At 44.1% G+C, this 12,640-nt stretch overlaps 1 protein-coding gene across 6 annotated transcripts in view; it reads right to left on the reverse strand.

Moving 5' to 3' along the window:
* The window catches only part of PAQR8 (progestin and adipoQ receptor family member 8), a 45,471-nt gene that overhangs the window by 27,838 nt on the left and 4,993 nt on the right, over positions 1 to 12,640 (reverse strand). The window contains exons 2-4 of one of the 6 annotated variants that reach the window (XR_008711507.1): positions 6,546 to 6,630; positions 6,103 to 6,182; positions 5,424 to 5,603 (exon numbers count right to left, since the gene is read on the reverse strand). The exons of 2 other annotated variants lie outside the window; for them this stretch is intronic. The gene's annotated coding sequence lies outside the window, so the exon portion shown is untranslated. Of the gene's footprint in view, positions 1 to 5,423; positions 5,604 to 6,012; positions 6,183 to 6,545; positions 6,631 to 12,640 lie in introns of those variants that run through there. 3 more of the 6 variants (XR_008711508.1, XR_008711509.1, XR_008711510.1) reach the window with 3 other exon arrangements.

Consider the following 12,640-nt stretch of genomic DNA (forward strand, 5'->3'; position numbering starts at 1 on the left):
ATCTCATTAAACTACACGGAATCTCAATTCAGCTTAATATTAATACAACTGCTCTATTGGATTAGGAACTCCTAAATGACAGGCTGTGGGCTCCCATTTCCTTTATATTCCCCGGTGAGCATTAAACATTCTGGTTCTCCATAAAAAGGATGACTTTAATTAGTCTCACTGACTCACAAACCAAACTACAAACCCAATGCACAAGCCCACTACGGGTCAGAAAGGGAGAGTCAGCACCTCCAATTCCTCTGTGAACCATCAGGTTTAAAACATTTCCCTGTCATCTGCTTTCCAGAAAGGGTTTAGTGTTCTTGAGTGGTAACACATTCCCTCCCTTTGATCTGATTCTTGGGGAAAGAGGAGAGCTGGTCCCTAGCTGTTAAGGCCCTAATGTGACCCATTTAAGTCTGGGAAGGGCTTTAAAGATCACTTACTTTGGAAAGGGCAAATAGGTGTCAACCCTTGGTAACTGGCTTCCTGGGGTCCTGCACTGAGAGGCACCCCTCCCCCCCACCTCACCAGTGAGCTCCAGGGAAGCTGCTGTGATCCATGTACAAGTCTGCCACCAACCACTGGCTCAGGAGGGGAACAGGGCACAAAGCCATATATTTGCCATCCCTGAGCTGATTGTATGACAAAGAGCTAGCAATTCCTAGTCTACTGTTTTCCTTAATTTAGTTTTTCAAAAAGTAGAAGTCACAGCAGTCATAAAAAAAAGAAAAAAAAAACAATATTTATGTTTTTGCAACAACAGTTTTAAGGAAAATAGATGTTCCCTGAAAAAGACACTGGCAGAGGTCCTCACTGGTGTTCCTAGAGACAGTCAAAGGCAGAATTTCTAGACACATCTTCACCTACACCCTGACAAGGACCACCACTAAGAGCTTCATAGGTGAGAGGACTGAGAAGGACTGGGTGGTTCTGTGGTTACTGGCTTCTGCTATTAGACTTCACAGGGATCAGGGAAAGAAAAGAAACAGATTTGAGAATCACTTAAAAGGGAGCGATTCCTGGACTTCCCTGGTGGTACAGTGGATAAGAATCCGCCTGTCAGTGTAGGGACATGGGTTCGATCCCTGATCTGGGAAGATTCCACATGCCGTGGAGCAACTAAGGCCTGCTCATATCATGACTACTGAGCCCGTGTGGTGCAACTGCTGAGGCCAGTGCGCCTAGAGCCTGTGCTCTGCAACAAGAGAAGCCACCACAATGAGAAGCCCGCGCACTGCAGTGAGTAGCCCCTGCTTGCCACAGCTAGAGAAAAGCCTGCAAAGCAATGAAGACCCAGTGCGACCAAAAATAAATACAAATTTTTAAAAAGATGTAAAAAAAAAAAGTGATTCCCAAAGCCAAAGAAAAGTATTAAACAGAAAAATCAATGTGATGCTCATTTTGATAGGGGAAAAATGGAGAATCAATTTCTTGAACTTGAGCTAGCCAAGCTCTTAGATCAGTCAGTCAATAGTATTCACATGTTTTCTGCTCTGTTCTTAACACTGATGGACCAAATGGGCACACACAAGGCAAATGACATGGTTCCTTTCCCCGCAAGCTTATATAATCTCTCTGCCTCTCCCCTGCGGTGGGTTTGGACGCCAGAGGCCAGGTCAGGCCTCTGGAGAGACAGCTGGCCTCCCAACATCTACTCTGTGTTGTCAGCCAACTGCTCCCAGGTGAGAGGAACGTTTTTGGCAGCAACCGTAGTACACAGCAGGCAAGAGACCTTAAGAAAAGGCAAGGGAGAGGAGGCAGGCATGTGATTCTGGAGACAAATAAACACAATTAGCTATGCTAGAAACAAACTGAAAAGACTCAGTGGGAAGGCTGATTCCTTCTGCCAAGAGAGAAAAACCAAAGGAAAATTCATTTTAAAAGAAACCTTTTACTTCCCCTTGGCAGCCAGAGCACCATGACAATCATATTTTCTGTGAAGTCCTTTTCATTATGGGCTTTTCCACCCTTTCAAACACTAGCACAATCAAGGTTTTGGACTGCTTTATCAGTTTTGCTACCCAAAGAGAATCTATGAATATTTCAGGTCGATCCTTTCATACCTGGAGATGACAAATGTAAGACTTTCGCAGCCGTTCTGTCCCTGTGTACCTAAATAGACCCTACCTGTAACAATGACTGGGTGATTGAATCATAGAACTCAATAGTGTTGTCTCTAGGGGTCTATTTTTCCACTTCCAGAATCCAATTCTGTAGTGGAGGATTAGCTACAGCAGAGGGGTCTAATGGCTACTCTAACAGGATATGGTGTTTAATAGGACAGGGCCTGGAGTTAGGCAACTTGGATTTGAATCCTGACTCTGCCTTGGATGACCTTGCTGCTAAGTCACTTCAGTCATGTCCGACCCTTCGCGACCCCATGGACTGTAGCCCACCAGGCTGCTCCATCTATGGGATTCCCCAGGCAAGAGTACTGCAGTGGGGTGCCATTGCCTTCTCCTGTGTTCACCTGCTGCTGCTACTAAGTCGCTTCAGTCGTGTCTGACTCTGTGCGACCCCATAGATGGTAGCCCATCAGGCTCCCCCATCCCTGGGATTCTCCAGGCAAGAACACTGGAGTGGGTTGCCATTTCCTTCTCCAGTGCATGCAAGTGAAAAGTGAAAGTGAAGTCGCTTAGTCGTGTCCTACTCTTAGTGACCCCATGGACTGCAGCCTACCAGGCTCCTCCGTCCATGGGATTTTCCAGGCAAGAGTACTGGAGTGGGGTGCCATTGCCTTCTCCGTGGATGACCTTGGGCATATAATTTAACCTCCTTGTGCCTCACTGTCTTCACCTATAAAATAAGGATATGGAGGTACCTGACTAACAGGGTTGTTGACATTTAAAGAATTACAATAAAAGAGCCCTCATCTTTTAGAAATCCATTCTGAAGTGCTCATAGATCATGATATGATGGCTGGGGTTTGCTTCAAAATCGTCTGGAGGTAAGGTGTATGCAGAGAAGTTGGCCATGAGTTGGTAATTGTTGAAGTTGCGGGATGGTTGCACATGGAGGTATATTCTACCATTCTATCCACCTCTGCCCGAAATGTTCCATAATAGTAAGTTTAAGAGAAAGAGATGATAGTCCAGGTAAAACTGCTAGCACACATGTGCTCAACTAATGCAATCTGCCCTAGATCAGAGGAAGCCTCGAGGCTGTCGTTCCCAGGTCCAAAAGACAGGGATGCCTGCCTCGCTAGAGACATGGGTGGGCTCTGGGACAAGCAAGGTGGCGGGTCAGCAGGTTGCAGCTGAGATCTTCACTGTCACTCTAGGCTACCCATTATTGCCCAGCATTTTCATTATCAAACCTGTTTGTGTTTTTTTTCTTTTTTTTTGGCTGCACTGTGAGGCATGTGGGATCTTAGTTCCGTACCGCCTGCAGTAGAGTGCCAAGTCTTAACCACTGAGGATGTGTTGTGTGTGTTTTAGTCGTTAAGTCATGTCCGACTCTTGCGATCCCATGGACTGTGCCTGCCAGGCTCCTCTGTCCATGGGATTCTCCAGGCAAGAATACTAAAGTGGGTTGCTATTTCCTTCTCCAGGGAATCTTCCCGACCCAGGAATTGAACCCGGGTCTAGTCAAGGCTATGGTTATTCCCGTGGTCATGTACGGATGTGAGAGTTGGACTGTGAAGAAAGCTGAGTGCCGAAGAATTGATGCTTTTCAACTGTGGTGTTGGAGAAGACTCTTGAGAGTCCCTTGGACTGCAAGGAGACCCAACAAGTCCATCTTAAAGGAGATCAGTCCTGGGTGTTCCTTGGAAGGACTGATGCTGAAGCTGAAACTCCAATACTTTGGCCACCTCATGTGAAGAGTTGACTCATTGGAAAAGACCCTTATGCTGGGAGGGATTGAGGGCAGGAGGAGAAGGGGACGACAGAGGATGAGATGGTTGGATGGCATCACCGACTCGATGGACATGAGTTTGAGTGAACTCCGGGAGTTGGTAATGAACAGGGAGGCCTGGCATGCTGCGATTCATGGGGTCGCAAAGAGTCAGACACGACTGAGTGACTGAACTGAACTGAACTGAACTGAACTCCTGCATTGCAGGCAGATGATTTACCAACTGAGCTATGAGGGAAGCCCAACCACCAGGGAAGTCCCATCATACTTGTGTCAAAGAGATCATTATTAGTCTTCCATGCTTTGAAAGTAAGTCAACCACATCCATTCAATGATTCATGACCCTGTATCATTTAGTCAGTTACACCTAATCTCAGGTTAGAGTTTAGAAGAGCTGGCAGGTGGCTCCAAGTGAAGCTACTATCACCTGAGCTAAAAGCAAAGGATTGCCAAATTTTGATGGTCTGTGCAGCTATTTGACACACACATATGTGGCTTTGTAGGCATAGGAAATCATGAAAAAGAGCTCAATGCACCACCCCGAGACCCTGCCCCCTGGCCCCAGAGCCAATGCTTCCAGTAGGTTCAAGGAACCACATATATAAATTTAGCAACTCCCACCTTCTGGAATCTGTTATATAGGGTGATGAACTGAGCAGACAGGAAATCCCACCCTGGACCCATTCCAGGCTATAGAAGCTTTGTAAAGGAGCCCTAAATTAAACACAAACTCATCTGCCACAGGCCCTTTCACAAATAACGAATCTATAACCAGCTCTGACACTTCCTAACTATAGTGACCTTGGGCGAGCCACTTCCTTTCTTTTTCTCATTGGTAAACTGGGATCTCTGTCTCCTAAATTTGTTTCAAGCAGTAGAGCCAACGTAAAGAAAGATTGCACTGCACAATGCCTGGCACATAGGAATCTTCAATATAGTAGGTATTCGTCAAAATAGTAGGTATTTTGTGTTTCAATATGCCTTCACACACACGAGTGTATTATTATTATTACATCCTGTGGAATTAGGTTAATGTATCTAGACACAATGGTCCTCCAGGCCATGAGACACATCACAGCCACATAACTGTAAACAGTCTAATATTTTCTTTTTCTTTCATGCGACAAAATTGTGCATGTACTTCATGAATTAATCTGAACCTCTTCAGCACAATGAGATCTGACGAATCCGTTTCTACCTGCCTGAAATGCTGCCCAGTTTCAATGAAATTCTTGGCACTTTATACCTGAACCTGTCTGTCTGGGTGACATTCTACAACTGCAGCCAATTCCAATCCCAGCATGAGTCCATGCATGAAACTAACTAATGCCACTTTATAAAGTGCTCAGGGTTCCTGGCAACTCAAGAGAACAATATTGATGCCCTCATCTTGCTTAAGTGCAGGAATAGCAAGGCTAAGATTGAACTCCTGGAATGAATCCTTTGGACAGGGTGAAATACACCATGGAGAATTTAAATTTTCTAATTCAAGAGCCATTACACTCAACATTGATTTTTACATCCTCCTCTTTTTTTCTTCCATAATTTATACAAGCAATTTGAGTCTAAAAGGAAAATGAGATTTTACCAACAAAGTTTTATTTCTCACAAAAAGTATGACCTACAGGCAACATTTAGCAGAGTATTTCTATTCCATCTTCAAGTGGTTTGGGGAACAGTAGCCATCTCCCAGTTTCTGTGCTATGGATTGATCTTGAACCTCTTGGGAAATTCTCTTAGCCTCCAGAAAGCAGGTGCTAAGAACAGGGCAAATACATAGCTTCAGGTTACTGGTGAAAAGCAACAAATTATCTGTTCCTTAAAAATTAGGATGGCGGGTGGGTCAAGAACCTTCCTCGGTGGTCCAGTGGCTAAGACTCTATACTCCTGATACAGGGGGCCTGGGTTGAATCCCTGGTCAGGGAAGTAGATCCCACATGCTGATTAAAGACCCTGCATGCTGAAACTAAGACCCACAAATGCCAAATAAATAAATAAAAATACTTTTAAAAAAGAATTGAGTTTTTTCTTGCTTGCTTTTCTTAATTCTGGACTACATCACCGTAAGTGGAAATAAATTTCACTGCCCTTAACGCGAATATCTCAAGACCAACCCTTAAACTCTTAAATCAATAACCCTAGCTCTGATTGCCTTTAGGTTCTTACAGTCCCAGGAACCAGCTCAGCCTGGAAAGTGGGAAGAACTTAACTCTTCTCTGGGTGTGCTTGTCTTGAAATCTTGACATCTTCCATTACCTTTATTATAGATGACCATTCTTTATAATCATTATTAATTCACTCATTCAACAAACACTGGTCTGCTGAGGTACGGAGTCCTTCTCACATAAGAGAAAAGGGACAGTTTGTTAGTTATCTAGATGGCTTGGAGCTTGCACCCTCCCAGACACTCTGAGGACACACCCTGAGCCCCAGGCTTAACTCAACCTGATCATCCAACCCAGGTGACTTCCAGCAGAATGTGGTTCCCCACCTTTGAGGACGTGGGGTTCTGAATGTCATGTGGGCTAACGTGAGGTCTTGTTCTTCCATGCTAAGCTCCTGAGTACAACCAACTGTTTGTACTTTTGTTTACACATGGCCTGAGCTTTGCTTCAGCTCTGTGCTCAGGTATGAGAAAGCCTTGAGGAATACTTTCCCCACCTGCTTCTGAAGCACAGCATCCTCCCTTAAGTACTCACCTCCAAACTGTAACCTCCACAAGGGCGAGGACTGCATTTGAGTTCAACATTCCATCTTTACCCATGTTCAGCATGGACCCCAGCCCTGGTAAGGCATTAATACTGATAAATGAGTGAGTGGATAAATAAACAAATGAACAAAATAGCCTTTGCCTCCCAGACTACTGGGAAGTCTATCCAATCTCACTCCACAGGGTCAGTCTTCAGGTTTCTTCTTAGCTAGAACTACCAGGCCAGACCCAAGGATGGCCTAACCCACAGGTTGCTCAAGGGTCAACTCTATGTTTCCTGGTATCAGTAGGTGTTCAGTCAATAGTTATTATTTTGATGCATTATTTGAAGTTGCATCAAGGCCATGCTCCAACTACATCAGAAGAGACAGAAAGATGTGGTGGACAGAGCCCTGTAGCAGTAATCAGAAGTCCTGGGTTTGAGTCCATGTTGCCCCTTTTCTCACTGTGACTTTGACAAATTTCTCTTATCTCCAGCCCCAGGTTTCCTTCATCTGTATGAAAGAAATCAATATAATGATATCTGCTTTCCATGGCTCACAGAGTGACTGCAGAAGTTGTATTTGACGAAGTATATGAAAGCAGTTAGAAAACTGTCTAGCAGAAACACATACAGAAATATTTCAAGAGACAATTTGCCAACATTAATTAAATACCTCTAAGGCTTTAAAATAAAGTTTTCAAACTTTTTTGACTACAGCCCTTTGGAAAGAACATATTTTACATCACAAGCAGGTGATACATTCATCATAAAATAAACATTTAACAAAACACTACTTATGTTACTCTCATTTTTAGTTTGGCTCTCTTTTCTTTCGTTTTCCTCTCTCTTTCTTCCTTTTTCTTAAATGTAGGTCATTAATTTCACAAGGCATGGTTCTGAATCTCAGGAGCATCTTAAAAAATGTGATGCCCTAGCCCTCCCCACTGAGAGTCTGAATCAACTGTCTTGGGTGGGGCCTGGGCATCTGAATTCTTAGAAAGCCCCAGGTACTTCTATTGTACAGCCAGGACTGAGAACCACAGAACTGATGGTTTCTAGCTCACAGCTGAAAAACCACTCCAGTTGTTTACATCTGGGTCTGCTAAACACTCTCGGAATGTCATCCCACCCCCATCCCGCTGAGGCGCCTCTGGTTGCTTGAATGGACCACTCACTCCTCTGGCTCAAAGTGCACCAGGAAAAACACAGCAAAGCAGGAAGGTCAAAGCGGGGCCTGAGCTTCATGGGCGGCCTCCTTTGTCCTCCCCAGATGGCCAAGAAGGCCCACGAAGAGCAAAACCTGCAGCGGACTTGGAGTATTTCATTAAAAGTGAAGGGACCCGCCAAGAACTTTTGCTTGAGTAGAAGAGGCTAAGAAAAAGTAAAGAGAAACTGCCAGACACCAGGGCTGCTCACACAGTAGAGGAAGTTGTGCCTGTGCAGAGATAGGGGTCCCAGTAGAGCCCAGAAGACAAGTTCGGGGGTGGGGGTGGGGGGAGGACTTCACCACCTAGCCTTCTCCTTCTTCCAAGTGTGGAGGAGGAAACAGAGAGCTCCTCCAGCCTCAGCTCATCTCTGCCCTCCAGAAAACAGGTCCAAAGCACTGCCCTGCTCACCTGGTTGGAGGCAACTGCAGCCCACCGCCAGCAGAACCAGAATGCAGAAGGAACCACAGACACAGGTGGTTCTGTGTCCCTGCCCTACCTACTCTAGGACACATCGATGGGATCAGGAAACCTGACCTGGATCTGTGCACCATAGGTTCAAAAGCCAAAGCTATGTCTTTGATGCATAGTCCCCAGACTGACTAACCAGAGATTATACTAAGAGTTACCATTTACTGGGCAACTCTGTGAGCTAAGTATTTTATATACACTATCCCATCTAATTGCACAACAGCATTTCAGACCTGCATTTTTAAGGAGCTCACCCAGGGTTATTCTAGGATGCTAACACAGGTTGGTCCCCACTCCAGATCCCTTAATCTAGTTCAGGATCTCTCAGCACTACTGCCATTTGAAATGAAAATGAAAGTCGCTCAGTCATGTCCAACTCTTTGTGAACCCGTGAACTATATAGTCCATGGAACTTTCCACACCAGAATGCTGGAGTGGGTTCCCTTCTCCAGGGGATCTTCCCAACCCAGGGATCGAATCCAGGTCTCCCACATTGCAGGCGGATTCTTTACCAGTTAAGCCACAGGGAAGCCCAAGAATACTGGAGTGAGTAGCCTATCCCTTCTCCAGTGGATCTTCCCAACCCAGGAATTGAACTGGGGTCTCCTGCATTGCAGGGAGATTCTTTACAAGCCGAGCTACCTGGAAAATTCTTTGCTGTGAAGGGCTATTGCATGCATTATACAACATCTAGCAGCATTTCTGGCCTCTACCCATTAGATACCAGTAACATCTCTCTCCTTTCCAGCTATGAAAATCAAAAATATCTCTGCTGCTGCTGCTGCTGCTAAGTCGCTTCAGTCGTGTCCAATTCTGTGCCACCCCACAGATGGCAGCCCACCAGGCTCCCCCGTCCCTGGGATTCTCCAGGCAAGAATACTGGAGTGGGTTGCCATTTCCTTCTCCAGTGCATGAAAGTGAAAAGTGAAAGTGAAGTCGCTCAGTCGTGTCCGACTCTTCACGACCCCATGGACTGCAGCCTACCAGGCTCCTCTGCCCATGGGATTTTCCAGGCAAGCGTACTGGAGTGGGTTGCCATTGCCTTCTCCAAAAAATATCTCTAGACATTGCCAAATATCCTGGCAGCCTGGGGGTGAAAGGGATGTAAAATCGTTGCCCCTGCTCCTTATTAAGAACACCTGCTCTAATCTCAACCACCCTGCGGTATTGTTTCCTGGGTGTGAACTACCATTCAGAACACAGACAGCAAAGGCCAAATGCCACTATAGAAGGGATAAACAACAAAAATAGCCCCATCCTCCAGTTATACAGTGGCCCCTCAGTGTCTATGGGGATTGCTTCCAGGATCCTCCTGGCATACCAAAATCTGTGCATGCTCAAGTCCTTTATATACAATGGCACAGTATTTGCACGTAACCTACCCACATCCACCCACATACTTTAAAACATCTCTAGATTACTTATATTACCTAATACAATGTAAATGTTATGTGAATAGCTGTAAATACAATGTAACAGTTTTGTGTAAAATAAATGCTTTGTAAGTAGTTGCCTGGTCATGACAAGTTCAAGTTTTGTTTTCTGGAGCTTTCTGGGATTTTTATTTTAACTTTTTGTTTTGTATTGGGATATAGCCTATTAACAATGCTGTGATAGTTTCAGGTGAACTGAGAAGGGATTTAGCGATACACTGGGAAAGACTCTGATGCTAGGAGGGATTGGGGGCAGGAGGAAAAGGGGACGACAGAGGATGAGATGGCTGGATGGCATCACCGACTCAATGGATGTGAGTCTGAGTGAACTCCAGGAGATGGTGATGGACAGGGAGGCCTGGAGTGCTGTGATTCATGGGGTCGCAATGAGTTGGACACGACTGAGCGACTGAACTGAACTGATACATGTATTCATGCTCCCCCCCAAATTCCCCTGGGATTTTTTTCCCTGACTATTTTCTGACATTTATTTCAACTGACATTTTAAGGCTAGACAAGAAAAATTTAAACATAAAAATTTTCTCTGACCTTTGGCCTCCTCCCTCCCATCCACTGGTCATTGTATATCTGCATTATGCATTAACCAGATTCCCCAATGGCAGAAATCCCTGCTCAATCAGAAAGATCACTTGTGCTTCTTCTGGCAGTCATACAACTCTTTAGAAAACATTCCTTTGTCAATCTTTAAGAAGTCATGATAACCCACCTTCATCTTCTACCTGTAGACATCTTTGGTGAGCTTTATGTACAATACCAATATATCATTTGCCTTAAATATAGCAACTGGTATAGAATAGACTGGTCAGAGAACCTGGGGAGATATTGGGTCACACCTAATGGAAGCTCTTCACTTAGATACTTACTTATGACCTTATTAATGCCACTAGCTGCATTACTTGTATTCTTCCTATTGAATAAGATGATTGTTCTTGCATGACCAAGTATGTGGCCAAGGGTCTGGTAAAATTAATGATGATTCAGTTCAGTTCAGTCGCTCAGTCGTGTCTGACTCTTTGCGACCCCATGAATCGCAGCACGCCACGCCTCCCTATCCATCACCAACTCCCGGAGTCCACCCAAACCCATGTCCATCAAGTCGGTGATGCCATCCAACCATCTCATCCTCTGTCGTCCCTTCTCCTCCTGCCCTCAGTCTTTCCCAGCATCAGGGTCTTTTCAAATGAGTCGGCTCTTTGCATCAGGTGGCCAAAGTATTGAAATTTCAGCTTCAACATCAGTCCTTCCAATGAACACCCAGGATTGATCTCCTTTAGGATGGACTGGTTGGATCTCCTTGCAGTCCAAGGGACCCTCAAGCGTCTTCTCCAACACCACAGTTCAAAAGCATCAATTCTTCTGCGCTCAGCTTTCTTTACAGTCCAACTCTTACATCCATACATGACCACTGGAAAAACCATAGTCTTGACTTGATGGACCTTTGTTGTCTAGGTGACTTGAAATGATTGACTAAATACACAATTCTATAAGATTGATGATTATAATAGTGTAACTCTAGATGTGGGAAGAAGCAACAAGAGGAAACCATTTCCCGGACAATATTACAGGCTGGCTAGAGGCTCTGGCTACTGTTAACAGAGTCTTGTCTTCCAAGAGCACATTGAGAAGCCTATCAAAGAAATCCTTGCCCAACCCGGGAAGGAGCGTTCCTAGCATCATGAGACAAAGTGGTCACAAAATGCCTCTCAAATCATGGTCAAAATTAAGACTGAAAAGGAGGGGATTGTAAAAATAAAGAATGTTGTCCACCATCAATTCTACAAGGATTAAGTCATCAGCCACTTTGGTCACTGATCTATGCAGTACACCTCAAAAGGAATTTAGGGCAAAGATCAGGATGAGGCATTTTGTGCTACAGAAAAACAGAAATTGACCCTCAGGTGGTTAAGATATTTTCAGGAGAAAATTTTATGAATCCAGCTTCTAGAATCTTCCCATACTTACAGGGCACTAAAACCATCAACTAAGACACCTGTTTCTTGCAGATAGCAATAACTCTACCAAGATGTGTGCTTTGATTGGATGTACCCCCTTCTCCAAAGTCACATCTAGACTGGCCACAACCTTCACCTCTTTGGAACAGTTCTCAGACCTCTCTGTGAGACTGTCTCCCAGGTTATAATCCTCAGGTTGGTTTGAATAAAATGTTCCATTTCTTTCTTAGCTTGACTATGGATTAATTTTTTCATTGACATTTCCATCTTCAGTTGGTTGAACCCGATGATGCAGACTCCATCCCCCACACCAGCCCCCATAGAGAAGGCAGACTGTCTATCACTTTACAATTCACTAAGCAATTTTAGAGCCCTTATTTCCTTTTATGGCATCTGAGTACATAGCAGGATCTAATCCTGAAAGAATTTATCCATATCAAAAAATATAAACACTATTGAGAGATCCATATATTTAGCCTTCTCCAAGAAATTGAGGGAAAGGAACATATAGTGAAATTAATATTAACCCTTAGCCTTGTAAGCCATTAGGAGAAAAAAAAACCCCAACAATTCTCACTAATGTATTGTCCTAAGTAAGAGGGCACATTATGTGAACTTCTGGGGGAAAAAAATCTGTTCCTTATACCTCGTCTTCTGCACATACTTCACTGAAACACAGAGAATTCTCACTAAATGTTGAACATTTCATGAAACAGCTATTTCATAGTAACCATAAATTATTTCATTAAAATTAAGGTAAAATTAACTGAATATAATAAAATTCATAAATTTGCAAAAACTGACTGTTGGTATTTATGAAAGAGCTGAGAATGCAGTGCCAGGTTCTTCCTCTCTATCACTTAAAAAAATAAAAAAGAACAAAACTCCAATTTAACTGAAACAAACGTTTCCCAGAATCATCCCTTTCAATATATGCCAAGAGAACTAGAGCTATGTCGTTAGAATAATATTTCATTGGATCAGGGAGAAAATTATAGGAGAAGCTTTTGAACAATTTT

Source organism: Bubalus kerabau, chromosome 3 (genome assembly GCF_029407905.1).
Source record: "Bubalus kerabau isolate K-KA32 ecotype Philippines breed swamp buffalo chromosome 3, PCC_UOA_SB_1v2, whole genome shotgun sequence".
Classification (NCBI taxonomy): domain Eukaryota; kingdom Metazoa; phylum Chordata; class Mammalia; order Artiodactyla; family Bovidae; genus Bubalus; species Bubalus kerabau.